The sequence below is a fragment of the Bombyx mori genome, chromosome 6 (genome assembly GCF_030269925.1).
Source record: "Bombyx mori chromosome 6, ASM3026992v2".
Classification (NCBI taxonomy): Eukaryota; Metazoa; Arthropoda; class Insecta; order Lepidoptera; family Bombycidae; genus Bombyx; species Bombyx mori.
The window spans coordinates 8,065,735-8,082,422 of NC_085112.1; the positions used below are offsets into that span (position 1 = coordinate 8,065,735).

The following is a 16,688-nucleotide window of genomic DNA, read 5'->3' on the forward strand; positions in this document are numbered from 1 at the left end:
TATATTATTACTACATTACATTTAAAACAGACATACACACACGACAATTTATCGTACCGCGTCAATCAGCTGGTCGCCTGTTCGTTCGCGCTGTGGACACGCGCGCTTGAACGGAATGTCGCGGGTAGCTGGAAAATATACTCTTGCGCAGCTGATCGCGGCTAGCCACGCCCCCAGTCGAAACTTACCTCGGACTGAACGCACGTCGCTATCGCTTATTGAATACTGTTTATTGTTTTCGAAGCTTTTGCCTCAACTTTGATAACACGCTTTCTTTGTGTTTATCGTAGTAGTATTGTCGTAAAGTGTAAAGTGTCTTCTGTGTACTGTTTATAAACTGAATATCTATCTGTGCTCGTAACCTTCAATTCTTCATAATTTTAATAATATAGACTGTGTTGTATTTTCGTGTGGACTAAGTATAATTGAATAAACATTTAATTGGTGTGCAAGGTGTCGTATTTAATTTATTAGCCGAACACCGTCGACGCCTACTCAGGTACTTACTTACCTTTAACACATTACGCTACGCGTCCGGACGACGCATACATACTCCGACCACATTTATACGGGAGACAACTCATTCACGTCTATAAAAACAATTGTTTTTTTTGCTTTCATTTATGTAGAAAAGCTCACGGCCCACTTGGTGTGAAGTGCTTACCGGAGCCCAAATAGGTACGTCTACAACGTAAATGCCGTCCACAGCCTTGAGACATGAGTTCTAAGTCTCACTTGCGACCCGTTGCGGGCCTGCAAGATGCCTTACGACCAGTAAAAGGCCACCACTCTGCTTGTTTGTACCATGTAACATTAACGTGTTCCAATTTAGCAATGTTGGAGCAATCGTCTAATGTAGAACTGAGACTTAGAGCTCATGTCTAAGGGTGTCCATACCCGATCCTGTGGTATGGTATGGGAATGGTAAACAGTCGACGTCGCCCTAAACACGTCATTACGGATCCTCCCGATCCATTAACTTTTATGTACCACTAGCAGTCAAGCATCGATAATCGTCCTCATCGAAGCCGTCGCAAGCGACGACAGGCTCGACAAGTGAATTAACCCATAGACACAGCTCACTGAGTTTCTCGCCTGATCTTCTCAGTGGGTCGCGTTTCCGATCCGGTGGTAGATTCAGCCAAACACTGCTCTTTCTAGGTCCAGTGTCAGCAACACTCCCGGTTTGAGGCCCGTGAGCTCACCTACGCGTCAAGGAGAAGCTGAAATAGCTTCTCAAAGCTATCAGCATAGGTAGGAGAGAAAAAAAAGAAAAAAATAGGTTGGGTGGCGGTATTGCCGCTCTTAATGTCTCTGAGCTTCGGAAATCCATAAGACCAGGCGGGCCATGAACTCGTTCACCCGTGTAAGCAATAAAATATAGATAGATATACATATATATGTAGCACGTCCACTTTTAGTCGTTGTCAAAACAATATCAGCTATGTCTACTTTTTGAAGAACTTGTCTATTTTGTTATTTGTTTGAGGATTTGCACAATTCTAAATTTTGAATATTATTCATATCGATTTTATATTATGTAATTACACACACCAGATTCACACCAATGACATTTTTATATCTATATTTATGTTAGGTTTGACAGCTTGACAGATTTCAATTGTATCTTGAGACATCACAGTTTTTACAAATACCTAAATAAAAAAAATAAAAGAATCAAGCGTTATTTTTTATGTATTTTGTTTATTTACACGGTACAAAAAAGCATAATGGTAAACGTATACAATAAAAACAAAATTATAATAACAATTGCCTATAATTAAATGTATCTGAAACAGGATCGAGAGGGCATGTTAGACGTGTTTCGGAATCAACGGAAGCTTGACAGATATAACAGCATTGCTTAAAAGTTGCCAGCATGACGATGGATAAATTTACAAAATCTTGTTTGCAGCTGCCAATGAAGATCTCGAATCAGAACAATAAAGTCGTATCTGCTGTTTACGAACATCGCTTCTATGCGGATCCTTATTCAGTAATTCGATATTCTTCTTGAGGACTCGACTACAATTTTTCGATCAATGATAGTCGCTGAGACATCTATGATTAATATGATTTACAAATCGAAATGTTAAATTAGAAAACATGAAAACTGTAAAAACTTTACTATCGAGGATAGGTAATGTTAATGTTATCTAAAAGTAGGACCGCTAGGAGGTCCGTCCACAACATTAACAGAAGAAGGATGTTCCCAGGCTTGGCCGGGATTATCGACTACGTTTACACCATTATCCGACGACTCACAACAACTGCTGCAGGCACCCATTTCGATCTGGAATTCGAAATATTTAATGTACCATTACGGTTAACAGTCAACATGAAACTATGTATTACTATGAAACAGGAAGATGAAAATGGTCGACAACGTCAATAAACAAGTTTAAATTTTATTTATTACCAAAAGATAATTGTATTCGCTTGTCTTTTTTTTTCCACAGTAGAAAAACGCCGGATCCCCACCCGCACGGGCTTGTCTTAATCGATATATTGGAATTTCTTTTAAAAAACCCTTCAATAATTAAGTAGCGTCCGTCTAATTGGTGGTTTAATAATCACAAAACACACATTACGTTTCGGATACTCAAAATAATTTATTCGTACAATAAATTAAATTTTTAACTCACATGATCGTGTAAGTCCTTATTCGTGAATATTTGAAATGTGCGATTGCACGCAACTAAAGTGTACGCCGGCGCCGGTTCTAGTAGATTAGCTGAATATAATATCAACAATTTTTTTCAGTATTCGTCGTAGAGTCGCCGTCATATTATTATCTACTTTTGATAAACTATCAAATGGATGATCTAAAGGCTTGAATACACTAAATACAATATTTTAGAACTTATTTATTGCGGTCGTAATTATTCCTCTATTTCGTAAATAAATTATCATAATGTGTTTTCCGGAAATTTTGATAATCAAAAACACAAATGAAATAAAACCGTTGACTTCGGTGCAACAAACAATATCGTTGCACGTACCTATTGAAATAGAATTTAGCTAAAATTTCAATAAATAATATTGAATTTCATAGGTTAGGTTCACTCTTAAATTTCGATGTGAAAACAGCTTTAGTATTTATTTATCGATTCGTTAATACGATAAAAACAATGGTATCTCACATTAATCAAGGTTCCAAGTATTATGTGGAACAGATAAGGAATGAGTTTGACGCTCCTGCACTAAATTCCTTTGACTGGCCTTAAACTTACAGTAAAGTACAGAGCATTAAGTTTACACTATACAGATACATTTTCAGGTTAAACAGTCGAACACGTCTTTGCAGCAAATAATAAGTGTTTTTCATTAGCATGAACAAGCATTAAGCCTTACTGACCAACCTGAACGCCGCCACTTCGATATTATGAAAGAAATCATTAAATCAAAAGTCGGAAAGTATATCTGCACCACGGTAGAAATAGGCAGTACTGTGCCTTCGAGCCATTGGTGCCCATAGCTGGTTACCAGTAAAAATGTTTTGGCTGTTACTTCATCATATTATTATAAGTTGTTGGTAAGCTTTTGGTAGGCTGGTAAGTTGATCGACATCAATAGTTGAAGGAGTTAGGTACGTCTTGATATAAATATCAATACAAAACCATTAATTATCTTCTTGAAAATCTCATTTCTTGGTATTTCGGTATAGGAGAATGACGAATGCAAAAAAATATAAAGTAAAGGTACTTCCAATTTGTATAGGGTACTCGTGTCGGCATCTATATCTATATTAATACGTGAAGTAAAAACTTTGTACCCCTTTCTACAAAAATTAGGAGGAGTATGAAATTTTTCACATATATAGAGAATATAAGGAAGAAGTGCAGAATTCTAATATTTAAAAAAAATTATGGATTAATCATACATTAAATCAATAAAGAAAACATTACACACTCTACCATGTATTTGACACACACACATATACTCTTTGTTTATTGTCAAACTTTTGTTATTGCTTAAAGTCTGCCGTGCGATTCTGTAAGCGTTGTTTAACAAACTCGCACGTGAATTTGGTGTGAGTTTTCAAATTGGCATTCTGTACAATACGACCGACGTAACTTGGCGAGCCCGAACTTCGCGCAGAAGGCTGCGCACAAACGTTTTTAGGAACCAAATGGTGGTATGAGCAACGTGCGCGGGGCGGAGGTCTAGGCTAGGGATTGACTCTATGTAAACACAATCGTCCCTTTATTCAATCAAATATCACAATCGATTTTTATCGGTTTGGAATTTATTGATTTTTGTTTATATGAGATAATGAATGAAATAGATTTACAAACATATTGAATGTTGTCGTTAGTAAACGAGACTTCATCTTTAATAAAAAAAAAAACTAATAACACTTTATTTTCTTGGTTGAAAGACACGATTTAGTTGAATATCAGTTATTTATCAACAACTACTACAATAGGGACTGTTCGTGAATATTTTAAACCTCCTATAAAATGGAATATAAATATATATTTTTATATAAATTTTAATCAATTTGAAAAAAAATCGATTAAACAACATCCTCAAACACGCATATTGGACATCCCTTTTCTTGACATCGTATAAATTCGGTAATTCTCGGTATGCGGTAATGTGTCTCACTCACACGCTAGCATTAGTGTCGTGTTCGTGTCGCTATCTCTGTCTTGAGTACGGGCGGCTACAAAAGTTTTCATTGATTTGTTATTATTATACTGTTTTTGTTTAGTGCTCAGTGTTTTGTTTAGTTTTAAGATTGTTTGTGTTTAAATTTGTTTTAGTATTGAGTGTCCCTTGGCATTTATACTATTCGTTAACAAAGATGCCACCAAAGCATAATAGTGTTTTAAATCGACGGCCGACAAACATAATTTTTGTTTTTTTTTTAAAAAGAAAAAGAAGAAGGCGTAAAAGATGTTGACAGTTTTATTTAGAGTTGCTAACGATCTGGTGTATCGCAACGCACAGTACAGCGGATCGCAACTGAAGGCAGTGTTCGGGCTTACTTTCGAATTAATTTAATTACGTTATTTTTACCGCTTTCTGTCTTAATTTATTATTTTTTTATTACCTCTCTTTAATTTATTACGTTATTTTTATAGCTTTCTCTCTCATAGTGTTTTGATATTCATTTTATTTGTACTTGGTCCCTGTATATGGAAATTTTAATTCGTATTTTGATTTAAAAAAATGAATGCTAATAACACTTTTTTTTACAAGTGTACATGCGCGAAAGTGGACCTGCGGCTATATTCAGACTCGCCAAGTTACGTCGGTCGTACTGTAAATTTCATTGCAGTGCCGAATCTACACTAGCGCCCCTCGCGGGTGAATTGAACTAGCAAACGTGAGTTTTTTTTACTAAAATGTATGAGTTGACGTTTGAAACGGCATTCTGTAGTGTAAATCACGTCGAATTTCGGCAAGAACTTCGCATCGCAAAATCATTTTATTTGTCAAATCAAAAGTTAGTGTTTTAAGTGTTTGTTGTGAGTGAGAATATACGAAAACGTTATAAACCGCTGTTAATTATTAAAAAAATACTATTAATTAACAAAATTGCACTTTAAAATAACTTTATTCTTCATCGATATTTTTTGGAGCGTATGTTTTTATTGAAAACATTGTTGAAAAGGCTGACGCTACGGATCAGCGTGAAATGTGTCGACAAGCCTACGAAATTCACAATTTATCACTTTTAACTTGAGATGACGACTATGTAAAAGTATAAAGAAAGTGTATAGATTGTCGAAGGATCATATGAACCAGTTAGGGTGTGAATTACACCCTTTGACGAAGACCACTAAAAGCCATTGAAAAGGACTTTCAACTCTTCTAAAGGTAGGTATTCCATGTGGTAAGATTGTGTCTTTATGTACAAAATAGGTACTTTAAAACATATTATTAAAGTTTGCTCATTTGTTTATATCCAACTCTCCCATTATTGTAAAACAATACCACTAAACTAATCTACCAAAAATATCTTGAAAGAATACAAATTAGATTCTCTAATAACTATGTATATTGTATAATGATTATTTCTTAGTTTCAGTTACTGTGCACCTTGTTTATTTGGGCAAATGAAGTTACCAAAAAAATCATAAAAGAAAATATAAGAACATATTTGTCCCAGATATCCCAGTGTATATCTGAGGTTGTGGAGGCTCTGAACAACCCAGCAACTATATATAAATATTTAAGATTCCCGCAGAATGCTCAAGAATGGCAAAAGTTGAAGGAAAACTGAAGAAAAAAGAAGAAGGTGGTTTAAACTAAATAAATATTTTTTTTCTTCATAAAAAAGTACCAATCTAATGCAAAATATTGCAGTTTTTGTAAAAAAATTAAAATCACTTTGGTTGTTGGGTGTATTGATGGGACGTTGGTGGCCTTAAAAAGACCTGCTACCAATAAAAAATGGTTTTACTGTCACAAAGGCTATCATGCCAGAAAATGTACAATTTGTAAAGCCATTAATATTTTTCGAAATTCTGATGACATGTAATCCATAAACGAAATGTGTATTATGAACTATGTATTCAGATTGTATTCATTTCAGTTAAATTGAATTGTGTATATTGCTTTAAGTAAAGTTATTGTGAAATTTAGTATTTATAATATTAAATAAACTTTATTCAGTTACAAAATAAAATCTACTAAAGATTAGTCAATGACAGCAAGTAATGACCATTATAATTATTTAACATCTTTTCGGTCTTTCTGTATATGCTCAACGTTCCAACCTTATGACACCTTTTGCTAATTTTTTTTTCATTTCACCATCTAAATGGTTAGACGAGCTCACAGCCCACCTGGTGTTAAGTGGTTACTGGAGCCCGTAGACATCTACAACGTAAATGCGCCACCAACGTTGAGATATAAATTCGAAGGTCTCAGTATAGTTACAACGGCTGCGCCACCCTTCAAACCGAAACGCATTACTGCTTCAGAAATAGGCGATAATGCTATGCTAGCTAATACCTGCTAATAATGGCTAGCTAATGCTAATACGGAGAGAGATACTCCTGAAGCTTTGTAGCACCACCTTCATTCCACTGCCTGTAACTCAGTGAAAAGAACAATAGTTCTGTTAAAGAGTAGATTCAGGTGTTTGCTGATCCATAGGGTGCCAATTTATCACCCTGATAAGGTAGCAAAAATAGCTGTTGCGTGTTGTGTTTTGCACATTTGCAATTGTGCAGAGCTGCCAGTTCCCATAATCTCAGATTATGAGATTACATTTACATTATGGTGGTCATGTTGAATTACTTTGTTAAATTCTACTAATTAGCTTACTTATAGTGTGAAGCAACTTCAAATATAAATTAATGATTTATAAAAATAGTTTTATTATAGTTTTATTCAATAGTTATATACAATAATTTTGAAATTTGTTTGCATCAGTAATGTGTGGAAATACAGGTTTAAAATTCCTAGCTGCATATGCTAATTCCACCAACAGTTCATCCTTCTTGCAGACTGTTGACTATTTATTCCCCCATGGTTGTTTAAGTTATATATCCTGGTACTGTGTAATTTGTTGTAATTTGAGTACACTCTGCTTTTCATTGAAAAGTGGTGAAATAGCAGGTCAGGTGTTGAGGTGCTGAAAAAAATAAATTTATTTAAAAACAAGGTTAGTTAAAATACAATGTTTAGAATACATACAAGAAAAGGTTTTTATTAACAAGTAACAGCATTATGCACAAATCAATGTCCCTAATATGGTTGTTCAATGAATAGGTACTTTGACCTGAATAAACACTTACCTAACAACCCAATCTCTTGACTAACATGAGACCTACTGTGGCTGGAGCTACTAGTAGTAGAATCACAATAAGTAGAAGTCACTTGCATTTAGTTAGGGGAGGATGACTGCAAAATAGGTGATTCTTGATGCAATGCTAAAAAGCCAATAAATATTAATTTTTAAAATGCAAGTTTTGTTTAGGTATTTATTTAAGATAATTAGGTATAACATACATACCTGTATGTTTGGGATTGTTCCAATACTGATACATTTTCCGAGTTGGCAATAAATTCTCCTTACAATATTCTGATGACGTGGATTATTATTTTCAATCTGTTGTAGTTCCTTAAATATAATAAAATGGGTTATGCCTAAATTTTGTTCATTTATTTTAAACGGAGTATGCAGCCTTTAGCCTACATAGTGTCAGTTTAGTAAATACTCTGGAACTGCCTGCCACCTCTGTACCAATATGCACACCCTTTACCATAAATACAGTCACCTCTGCATCAATAAAAACATTCCAACAACATCAATCCAACTTGCAATACCTAAATTGTTCATGATTTGATTTATTTAATTCAATATATTTTTTTTGTTATTGGTGAATTTGAGATACAGATAAATTACCGATATTCCCTGTTAAAATAGAATATCAATAAAAACGTAGAAGATAGATTTATCATACATAAATAGATGTTATTTTTTATGATAATTTTATCTATCATCAACCGAATGATCATGGTTCTATACTCTTCGCATATACGAGTGTTACTGTGTTACTTATAATATTTGCTATGTGTATGTGCTATAATTCTCATGTTGTATTTGTTATTTTAGTTATGTGTTATTTGTTCTACACACACTTATCACATTTTATTATTATTCTCATTATCCTCTCGCAGGTCTGCTGGAAGAGATTTCTCAAAGAAATAAGCAGTGCCTTTGTACATAATTTTCCTATTACTCTGTACTGTGTCTTGTTTTCTGTGTGTACATAAATAAATAAATAAAATAAATAAATAAATGTTAACATGTCCTAAATATCTCACCGGGAATGGATCATATCTGACAAGAGAATTTAGTTCCTATATTTTTTTAATATTCTTGTTCTCTTATTGAACATGTTGAGATACGATTAAACCTTTTGTTTCGCTAGCTTTTAATCCAAAACGTCTATCAATGCCTCTATTTGCACCAATGTCGGATGAGAAGAACGCTCGTTAAATCTGTTGGTAATATATTGAAATTTTAGATTAAAAAACAAATGGATGAACCATTGATAGCCTGAAAACTAACTTTTACTTACCTCATAATTTTTATTTAACGTTAAATTCACTCGCAAAGTAACAAAAAATCTAGAAAAAGTAAAATAAAAACTTCCGACCGCTCGAGATTGTTTTGAAAACAATTAAAATTTTGTTTTTTAATTCTGGTATTCGCTAGTGCACGCAAAGGAACTTAGCGTGCAGCCAGAAATTACAATTAATATCATAAATATATGACTTTTAATTTTCTTTTTAGTTAAATTAGATGTGGCTTTAACACCAAAGCTTAAATTCATGGTATTTTCTTACAGAATGCTTATAAATACAACGAAAAACTGAAACCGGTAAGCTTCGATTTACATTTGCGTGTTAACGGCTATCCCTAGTAGTAGTATAAACAAACTTCGTTGTCACTTCACTTCGCTCGAGGCAGGGTAATTAAGATTAGTGTTTACAGAATGCCAATTCAAGGTCATTCTATTGCGAATGCGAAGTGATGGAGAATTTCGTAGTGAGATGCGAGTTCTTGTTTGACTTTTAGAGAATCGCAAGGCTGTAGTCGAATTGAGAATAGGTTAGTATTGTTTATCTTTAATATTACGAGTATTTGTCTATAGTGTAGTCTTAGCGAAATCTGTAACAATAGAACTATAATAATGTTGAAACTTATAATTTCGATTAATTATAGTCGAATTTCGACTACTGCGGGACCACTAGTACATTTAATTACTACTACGTTATAAAACGAATGGCTAATAACATAAAAATTAATTTAGCGTTCGGCATCCAAATTTCGAAATTCGATTGATAGAGATCCAAGAGCTTATATCAGCTTACAGTGCTGCTTATCTACATATTAGTCATAAAGTGCAAGTTGTGACGTTTATCAAAATGTTTGAAACAGGAAATTTTCATTAGTCATCAAAAATTTAAGCGGATAATACTGAAAAATACTCAGTATTACGCAATTTTGTTATTCGTGGTATGTAGGTATGAGGATGTAAATCCTCGCTGTGTTTTTCGGTACTAAATAAAAGACTTTGCGTCAATGCCTACCATACAATGACGTCAATAATCCTATAGAAAGGTTGTTATGGGTGCAGTCATGCTATCATCCGTGGTACTAAAATCCAACCTTCCCTAACACTCAAATAAACTCCGGCGTTGTAAACGTTGGGTTGTGGTAGTGGTCGCAACATAACTCCCAGTTTCTTATTGAGATGTGAGGTCAATGTTTCGCATGGATAGTATATCGATTCGTTTTTTACCTATGCGTTCTACCATAATCGGCAGTACAAAGGCTCCTTAACAATCTGGAAAGTTGAAAAGCCCACGCGCATTTCCTACATATAAGGAGACCTGTTTATGTTAATATCATACGAAATTCGTAAAACGTAAATATATGCTTAAATAAATAATCAACACCGAGACAAAGGGCCAACAAATCTGTTCATAGCACGAAAGTTTGCCCTGTGTTTGAATTTAACCCACGATCCTCGACGCAACGGTTAGAAGCACTAACCACTGCAACACCGAGTCAGTCAAATGGATGTTTTCTATTGCGTTTACAGACCATTAACGACACTATAACGACACACTCTCGGAGTTCTAACCTAGGGGCGTTGCTAACACTAGCCCTAGCAAGAGCAGCGCTTCGCCGAATCTACCACCGGATCGGAAACGCGACCCACTGAGAAGATCCGGCGAGACTCGGTGGGCTGCGTCTATGGGTTACTTTACTCACCGAACCCTTCGTAGTAAGCGACGGGTTTGACGAGAAACAGTCCTGCAATGTCAGTTTAAGACTATTAATAGTAAAGCTGTATGTGGAATGAAGACAAAATTACAGTATAGATTTACTTTCGTCTAAGGTTAAGACCTTATTTATCTATAAATACGGTGACCATTTGTACCGTTTATGGCATACAGTACGTAAACCATAAATGCCTTTTTTTTTTTTATTGCTGTATATAGTTTGGTGGACGAGCTCACAGCCCACCTAGTGTTAAATGGTTACTGGAGCCCATAGACATCCGCAACGTAAATGCGCCACCCACCTTGAGATATAAGTTCTAAGGTCTCAAGTATAGTTACAACGGCTGCCCCACCCTTCAAACCGAAACGCATTACTGCTTCACGGCAGAAATAGTACCGACCCGCGCGGACTCACAAGAGGTCCTACCACCAGTAATTACGCAAATTATAATTTTGCGGGTTTAATTTTTATTACACGATGTTATTCCTTCACCGTGGAAGTCAATCGTGAACATTTGTTTTTCATTAGAAAAATTGGTACCCGCCTGAGATTCGAACACCGGTGCATCGCTCAACACGAATGCACCGGACGTCTTATCCGTTAGGCCACGACGACTTCTATTTGTACTGTTTTTCATTGAATTTTAAATTATACTAAAGTTTAATATTTGTATGAAAAAAAATTGTTTAAATGTGTAATAATGGCACTCGCAAATAATCGTTTAGAAAAAATATTTTGTGTACATTAACTTTGGACGAACCTTAAGCATAAAACACATAAAGTTTTACCGATAAAGTAGACTAGTCATCTTAGAAACATCATAGTGACATCTATCGCTAAACGTCATATAAAAAAGTAACCTATACTATAATGCTCCTTCTCCTGTTTTTTCATACAAAAATAATGGTCACTATACCCATAGATTATACACTTAATATATGACTATACCCATCCAAGGGTATTTCTTTCTTCGACCCCGTTTGAAGAAAAACATGGAATGCATATTCTATTTCAGGTCAAGAATCGTTTGAAATGTAAAAATATAATATTAAAACTTTATTACTATTATTCAACAAATAAAAGTTTATGGATATAATTTCTATATTGTTTATTATTTTCTTTTAAAACAGCATAAACATGAATGATATGTAGGTAATGATTTCAAAGCCTCTTTGAGTCTGTAAGTACTCGTTTGTATGAAAAATTATCGTGTAAAATTAAATAAGATGAAATAGATACAAAGAAAGAAAAAGAAAGAACATAAAAAGAAATTAACAAATTAATTATTAACGATTAAGTTTCAAAAAGAAATTGACAAGATTATTCCTATCTAAGAAAACTAGCTTGACTGAAATAATAAACAGCATTATCCATTTATATACATTTTTAATTAAACTGTAATTCTTAATATCGCATAAGTTTCGGTACTCTTAAAATAAATACATCATAGATTTAATTTCAATATTTTACTAAATTAATATTGGACTTAATAATGTCCATCAATGGAATTGCTACGTTCTCTCGATATCAGATTATAGTTAATTATATGAAAATATAAATAAATACTTCTATAATGTCCCTGTAAACTAAATGTAACCAAATAATGTAAATAAATAACCTTAGTATTGAAATGAATTTTGTTCCGTCTGTCGCGTCCCTCACATTATAGTCTTATAAACTGAAATGCATAATGGTAATATTTTTTATATGAAAACCAGTAGCGTATTTTAACTTAAATTTAAAATATTTGGTTCTACATCGCGTTAAATTTTGAGGAAACTAATCACATATTCAGTATATATCTATCTGTATGGAGGTGGTGGTTGGTTGATGATAACGGCTGGTTGATTCGGTGAAGGGTGGTGATGGTGTATCACGGTGGTCCGCTGCGGAGGATCACCGCAACAATCGCAGCAAAGGCACGGAATGCAGCAACAGCAACAGGGTCGACACGAGATATTGCAACCCATTCTGAAATTATAGTAACAATAATAAGTAAAATGTTTGAATAACGGAAAGCGCTCGGTGGCTCTATCAATACAGTATAGATTAGGCACTTCACGCATTAACATTTAACTGCACTGGCATAGCATACAGTTTTGTAGGAAATATTATTTCCCGATAAACACGCCAAAGAACAACAAAAAAATGTTTCTCAAGACCTACATGATTTAGTGGCTTAAATGCTCACATATTTTGTGAAAGATTTGAATGTAACCAGTGTTCCTTTGATTCTAACTAACCTCCTAATCAATTATCTCATTAATAAGCCAGTGATTAAAATTAAATGTTAGGACAGATAGTCTTCGATACACGGTGATAATATTTTATAATACTTTGTTTGTTACGATTATAAATTATCAGGGATTTACGTCCTTCTTATATAATATTATTTTTATAGTTTTATACTAGTAATATACTTATAGATTTTCTAATAATATTATATCAGGAAAAAATAAGTTCAAATTTTCTTTTCCGTTAAAATATAAAATAATTCGAGTGTTAAAAGAAGCTAACTTAATTTACAATATTTATTCGACCGCTTTTATTCGTTCATGATACACAGTCCGTTATTTTACAAATAACCTAAATAACTTAACCTAAACTTATTCGTTTTTAGACTAAGGAACTATTCCAGCTATGCTGTGACTGGTAAGTCAGCTCACGGGGTTCTAATCAGATGACGTTGCTAACACTAGCCCTAGCAAGAGTAGTGCGTCGCAGAATCTACTGTCGGAACGTAATCGCAACCCACTGAGAAGAGCCGGCGAGAAACGGAGTGGGTTTTGTCTACGGGCTAATACCAAACAATGACACATACTATATTGACTAACGTTACTACTATTCACTATAGATAAGATAAACACGGCATATAGTTATTTTATTATTTACTTACTTTAATAAACTTATTAATGTTCTATTATATGTTCTGGGTAACTACTTAGAATATAAAAAAAAATCTCCTTACAAATATTGTCAGGAAAATTTGTTATTCAGAAATAGCATCCTAATTTATTATTTCGTAGCTAGACTAGCTTAAGCCTACTAAGTAGTTACCGTCGCCGCGTCGGTTACGAATATCAACAATGCCAAGGGAATAGCCAAGCCGTTACCTACTGCTGAGTATTAAATTACTATTAATTTACTTTTTTGTGTCCATACAAACCTCTTACTTACCCTTTCACTTTTTAGCTACTAAGCCGATTACCATAAAATTTTACATACACGCTGTCAATGGTACAAGAAAGACAATAGGTACCTTTCATCCAGAAAAAAGTCCTAATCTACAGGTTAATTACCTGTACAACAGGTACAGGTTCATATTCTTAATTATCACCACTACTAGATATTCCACATTCCATTACCGCAAGCTTTTAGGGCAGCAGCTATATTATAAAGTGTTGTATCTTCTTTTTAGCCCGAGTAACTTTAAAATAAAATGATATACATGCATATTTGTACGTGCCAATGCAAAGCGTAATAACCCTATAATTTATAAGAGGCCGTCCACTTAACTCACCTTTAGAAATGATCAATGGCTTTTCATCGGTACGATGGCGGTTGAGGATAACCTGGATATCCTGGTTGCTGGTGTGGAGGGTAACCGGGATAGCCTCCGTCTGGTGGTGGAGGGTAGGGATATCCGGGTTGAGGAGGCTGCTGCTCGATTATCACTGGAGGATGGTGCACGTGGATGGTCTGTGGTGGCTGTTGTTGTTGTTGCTGTTGCCCACAGGCGTTCGGACACAGACACGGAATCAGACAACAAGCGCTCAATGCTAAACAGCAGGGGTTTACACACAGGTCACAATCCCCACAGTCGAATGAAAAACAGAGACCCATCCTCCTGTTATTCGGTTTTATAACTAAAATAGACGAAAAGAACATTCAATATATCCGAAGCATATTAAATATTGCAGGTGACACCCTTATCTTTTACGTACAAGTAAAACGAATTCGAAACTTGATTACAAGTAAATAAGTTCTATATTTGTATTTACTTAGTTTCAAAATGGCGTAATGTTATCTAGAACACTTTATCACAGTCGGCTTTGCTTATTTATTGATAATGTGATGACTACAAAGAATGTGTGTGAGAGAGTAAAAGCTGTTAAAACAAAAAATACTGACACTTCGTACTTTACTAGATCAATCGAGATTAGCTTTGATCCCATACTGAATGTGGAAACAAATATTAACAGCAACATAATTTATAAGTTGTATATTGTTCATTAAGAATGAATTATTACAATTACACGGATTTTTTAACCTAAAAAGCATTCTATTTGAATTCGATTCGATAAATAATAAATAAAATAACCTTCTAAAAGGTAACTTAAGAGATAACAACTGTCATATTGTTATTTACAAGATTGCAAATATATTGTAATTTACAGGTTATCGATGTTAGGTATATTGTAACGACTTTTTGCCCTACCTAATCGCTGGTTGTCTGGGGGGTATTCCAACTTTGCCGGTTTGGTAGGTGAGCTTACGGGATCTCAACCTAAGAGAATTTGCCAACACTTGCCCCGGCAAAAGTGGTGCTTCGCTGAATCTACAACCGAAATCGCGACCCACTAAGAAGATCCGTCGAGAAACTCGTTGGACTGTGTCTACGGGCTAGGTTGCAGGTCGAATTATTTTTTGACGAGTACGACTACAACGGTGACCATGTCATAACTATGGAACTGCCCTTTAAACAAATATACACGAATATTTCTAAGCAAAAACGAACAGAACGCCGGGACCTACTCATAAGAGTTCAGAACATACCTACCTTATCTACGACTTCAACCTACCTTACGACTAGAACTGGAGAAAAATGCGTGTGCATTTTATATACAATACGATATTGTTTATATTATGGAGTCTTTATACCTCACAAGATACGTAAGGTAACTTAGCTATAAGCTACCCGAGAATCGGAAATCCTCACCAATTACTGTACAAATTATCTAGTCCTGTAAATTTGTTTTTAGTTTTGTCCGATTAGTTTTAAAACCAATTGTAAAATACTTTAATAAAGAGGTGACACTTAAAGGAGGCTGACATCATTCGTATGAAGAAAAGTAGGTAACACTAACAATTACTAATTATTTAACATTGTAGATAGGTGCGGCGAGTTAACTGCTACATCGTTTATTTTTGAGTTAATTGAGTTAATTAGAATACATATTAATATTCAATTAAGTAAAGACTAGCTATATTATGATCTTTATACCTAACGTGAATTGTGACGTAAAATTAAATCTTACATGCCTTTTAGCAAGCATAGTTATGTGAGATGACCGCCCAGCTGATGATTAGTGATAACGGAAACACTGTAAATACGGAAAATATTCGGCGGAAAACCTAAATAATAATAAGTGCATGACTAAGCAACGACACGTCGTCAGCCTAAGAATGATTAAATGGAAATTACGTTTCACGACCGCCAATAATGAGGTACGCGAAGGTGGAGGCGAAGATAATAAATAAATAAAAATGCTATCATGATACTTCAAAGCGAAACACTTGATAGCTTTTGTTCAATTGTGATAAAAATGTACAAGCCAGCAGCAACAACTTGTTGGGTTTAACGCCCTAAACAATACCTTCGGGTGATATTCACGTGTATTTAAATTTTCAAAACATTTAACACTGTATTCTAGAACATGACAAATATTCTTATTTTTACATAATGTTTTTAAGTACATGGCGTCTCATTGTCCGCGGCCAGCGTTCGATTTAGTAAAATAATCAAAGTTAAATTTGGATTTTATAAACAGTACAATAATACCAATTAGGTACATGGCCGCTTTGATTCCCCGTAAATATCTTGCCTGTGGTATGGTTTTCTGAAAGACTTCGCTGTTATCTATAAACATGACCGTTGTTTTTTGCACTTAAATATAATATTAATTTGCCTTCTTTAGGGGTGTAA

The 16,688-nt window shown here is 34.5% G+C and overlaps 3 long non-coding RNA genes across 3 annotated transcripts; all 3 read left to right on the top strand.

Moving 5' to 3' along the window:
- The first annotated feature begins 173 nt into the window (after positions 1–173).
- Positions 174–2,293, top strand: LOC134199051 (uncharacterized). Its single transcript, XR_009973385.1, has 2 exons — positions 174–499; positions 1,162–2,293. It is a non-coding gene; the product is annotated as an uncharacterized LOC134199051 (long non-coding RNA).
- Positions 2,294–3,917: 1,624 nt separating this feature from the next.
- On the top strand, positions 3,918–7,330 carry LOC110386327 (uncharacterized). Its single transcript, XR_002431526.3, has 2 exons — positions 3,918–5,829; positions 6,035–7,330. It is a non-coding gene; the product is annotated as an uncharacterized LOC110386327 (long non-coding RNA).
- A 1,819-nt stretch (positions 7,331–9,149) lies between these two features.
- LOC134199048 (uncharacterized) lies at positions 9,150–12,735 on the top strand. Its single transcript, XR_009973382.1, has 2 exons — positions 9,150–9,580; positions 10,578–12,735. It is a non-coding gene; the product is annotated as an uncharacterized LOC134199048 (long non-coding RNA).
- Positions 12,736–16,688: the final 3,953 nt, after the last annotated feature.